The sequence below is a fragment of the Aythya marila genome (genome assembly GCF_965140915.1).
Source record: "Aythya marila genome assembly, chromosome: 2".
NCBI classification, from domain to species: Eukaryota; Metazoa; Chordata; class Aves; order Anseriformes; family Anatidae; genus Aythya; species Aythya marila.
The window spans coordinates 146,747,747-146,752,002 of NC_139043.1; positions in this window are offsets into that span (position 1 = coordinate 146,747,747).

Here is a 4,256-nt window from a genome sequence, read left to right on the forward strand (position 1 = left end):
AAAGTCCTACCTTTAAATTGTCTTTTGGATCACGGCACTGCCACTGATCCTGCTCCCCAAGTCTGAAACCACTGCTTTTGATGGTGGCTTTGTAGCTATGCCCAAAGGGCAGTGCCCTGCTCTCAGGGAGACCTCCTTCTTGTCAGAAAGACTACCCACGAAGGGGCATGACTTAAGATGAAATTGAGTACCAGTCCATTCCAAAGCTGAGTTTTCTGAGGAGATAAAGTAACAAGCTGTGAAAAAAAAAACAAGAAGCAACTTCTAAGACAGGCACCTGGTAAAGGAAAACACATGTGAGTGAGAGAAAAATGCCTAAAAATTAACAAGGTTAAATATAAGAAGCTTCTCTTACAAAGTTGGAGAGATTAAACTGTTAAGGCCTACTAAGTATTTCTAGGAGTAAAAATGGCATGTGTAACTACATCAGCCAGGCTGGACAACGCATCCTCCTGCTCCGGGCTGTAGGTACCAGATGGGTCACAAGGGCTCAGCACCTCTCAAACAGAAGTCAGTCACTGAGGTACACAGAGGAGACTGCCTCAGCCCTGGAAGTTTCACCCTGTTTTTACCCCAAGAGATTAATTAAATGATGGTAAGGTAAAAGTTTAGCATGTTCCAGCTGCTGTGCTGCTGTTCTGTACTGTCCCCAAGTCTGAGTGAGGTGACTTACTCTTCCCTCAGGGAGAGGCAAGTTCCTTTGTGTTACCTGATGCTATGTATCATCAGCATCTCCAGAGGCTTGGAACAAATTCAACTCTCCTTTCATTGCAAGGCACCTCTGGGCATCTGTAGCATGAGCTTGTACCTGAGGCAAGTCCATACAGAAAAGCCAGGCTATGTATTATGAGGTACCACAGCAGTTGAAAAAAGATTTCTGTGTATCAGTTTGGGGGATTTGGGCACTGAAAATCTGTCTCAAATAGAACTTGATCAAGTAAGTAACTTTTCAACTCCCATCCAAAATGATTTCCTTGAGGTTGCACAGGAGAAACTGCAAAAGTGAACTCCAAGCCCCTCAAACTGTAGCTAATACCCTTGCCACTAACCCATCCTGTCCTCGTTTATAGGTAATTTAATCTCTCTAGCTGGACTCAGCTCAGATGGGATCAGCAGTGGTATAAATTACTGCAATAATGCCACTCAAAAAGCTGCACTCAGTACATTTTGACTCTGCTCACTGATACATCAAAGCAGAACGACAGGAGATACAAAGAAGAGCATTATTAGCATTGACCCAGCTGCTTTGCCTAACAATCATCTACAGCAAAGTGAACTGGGCTAGGATGTTAAAAGAACTGCATACATTACATTCCTGCAAAGCCAAATTCAGTGTGGTCTTCAGGCGTCTCTATTGATTTAAATGAGATTTGTATTAGACCTCCATGCAGAATGGCTGAGGGCAGAGTGAGCTGTCAGGGAGAGGATGTACTTATGATTGCATTTTGACAAAAAAGGGAAAACAGGCTTTCCAAGGTACAGAGTGTTATTGTTGTCACCGGGATGCTTTCTAAGCCCTCCTGTTCCCTACGTGTCTTAATTCCTTTGTTACAAAAACCACAAACACCTTCCGGGCCAGGAAATCCAATATCTCTGCAAATAATTAGCTTTGCACACAATAGACACAGAAATCATTGTCACCGCTGGGGAAACGCATATGGCTAAAAGGTTTATATGCAGATATTCCTGGCTAAACAGTGCACTGGTGAAACAGGCTAATAAGAGAGCTAAAAGTGAGAATGAGGTGGATGTTTTTATAAACAACTTGTTCTTCAGTCTAATTTTTGGTGCTGTCATTAAATTAGGATTTTAATAACCCAAACACATTGTCAGATCAGCTGGATATTGCCAAGTCCACATGCAGCAGTAAATCAGAACAAGAACAGAAACCAGTAATCCTGCCTGCTCCATCCATGAGTGATTAGTCAGACTCTAAGTTCTTCTGTAACAATTTTCCACACCCTAGCTCTCAAAACACTGTTTAAAGAAAAGCCATGTATCGCTGTTACAAAAGAAGAAAGAAGCACAGTCATGCCAAAGATCAATGCTAGAGTAAAACATAATCCTGGATTCAGTCGCCTCAACAGTTCCTGACTGTGTTTCTTCATAGTAGAAAAACTACAAATAAAAGAGAGATAAAAATAAATAAATAAATAAGATGAATTTAATTTCTAGGATTACTAATGAAAGAAAACAAAAATACATGTTTTCTATAACCAAATAACCCAAATCCAGCTTTTATTTCTGTGACTGCAGTTAGATACTATCTTCATACCTGAAATAAGAGTGCATAGATTCATCATACTAAGTGGTCTTCTGGCCTTCTGGTCTGGTCTTCAGAAACACAAGCTCTACAAATGATTGAAAGGACATAAATCATGCCTTCATACACCCTTTTGTGTTTAGGAAACAAACCAAAAAACATTCGTCCCTGTCTTCAAGTGGTTCACACAACAAGAGGTTGAAATTTAGAATCCTTTTTAGAAAATGCAGCCTTCTGAAGGAGATGGTGGAGACTTGTCTGAGGATAAGCATTGTTGGAATAAAGATGCCAGAACACAAATGTTTGTGGAAATCCACTGATTAAAACACGGATCTGAATGTGAAGGCTCTGCTTGCCTACCATTCTTCTTGGCAGGAGGATGCAGAATGGAGTTTCTAAAGTGTATATGTAGGGGACACAGCTCTGGTGGTTGCTCTACCTGGATTTGGGGTCATTGACAATTCAGACTGCCACCAGCCTGGCAGCCCTGGGAGACCACACTCTTCTGAGGCACTCAAGGTTTTGGGTGCCAGCAACACTAAAGAAAAGGAGAGGTCCTGACAACCTCACAAGCTGATGTTTCTTCAGAGACGTTTGGGGCATCCTGAGAGAGACCACCCTCCAGGATTAACAGGGAACTAGCAGCCTAGAAGTCCTGAAAGTCATTATAAAATTAGTGAGTTCAGCATATGCTGGTCCTTTTTACTTTTTTTTTTTTTTTTTTCCTAGCCCATAAGGAATACAAAACTTGTGTTTTGGTTTTGAAATAGCAAGGGTTTTCCTGATCTTCAACTCTAATTCACACCTAGGGCTATGCTATAGCAAGAGGCTATTAATCTAGTGGATAAATTCAACCACATTTTTTTATTTTTTTTTTCCTGATAAACTAAGCAAACATCAGGTCACTGCAAGGGCTTGAAAACTGAAACACAGCAATGGAGTAATGAATGGTTGTGGAACAGACAAACTTTTAGAAAACAAGCCCAATAGAGTCAGTATTGGTGCTAGTATCAACTTTCATGTTCAAAAAGTACTCTTTACTCACGTCTAAACACTGACACTACTTCTAACTCTGGGAATGCCTAAGCCACAAATCCCTTTAAGAAGAAAGAATGGAGGGATTGCTGCATACTTACTCTGTTCTTACTCTCTTCTGTAGCCTATACTTTTCCTCCTGTCCACCCTCAGAGACAGGATGCTGGGCTAGAGGGCCCTTTCAGCTGACCCTGTACAGCTGCTCTGGTGTTCCTCTATTTATGCTGCATTTCAGAAGAAGTGATTTTCTCTTATTCCCCATCTTTTCAACAAACAGTAAAGCTCTCCAATACCGTTTTTGACAAAGTGCAACCTAAATGCTTACATTCAAGGATTAGTCACGCTGCTGGAGTGAAAACAAAGAAAATGTAAACAGCTAGTGCTTTTGCCAGAAGTATGCAAGTCTGTGTGGGAAAGGATATGATATAAGAGTTTGTGTGATCATACATTCTTTTATTAAAATAAAAACTTTCACAACAATTCCTAGCATGATTTTTTTTTCAAGTATCACCATTCATTAAACAAAGCTTGCCTGTGCAATTATCAAATATGTAAAACTTGTGGTATCACTTAGATTTCTCTGGGTGTATTTCACATTGTTGTTTAATTATTAACTGACTCCATCATGTTTGCTTTTGGTATGTGTTCTTTAGTTCAGGAATACATCTTGCAACATTAAATGAAAAGACAAATTCAGTCAAGAATCTAAGGAATAAGATGAAAAGCAGGTTGTATATGGTTTATCACCTGCTTTCTCTCAGCTATCCCAAATTCTCACTGCAGCCTCTGTGGAGTGATTAGTCAGACTACAGTTACTACTGTAACTACTAGTTACACCAGGCTTTGAGGTAGAAGATTCTCCTTCATCCACATCTTTCTCAACCCAGACTCAGTGATCTCACCAGAATAAAACAAAAAATGTTGTGTCATGAAGCTTTAAAGAAAAAATACTGGCTAT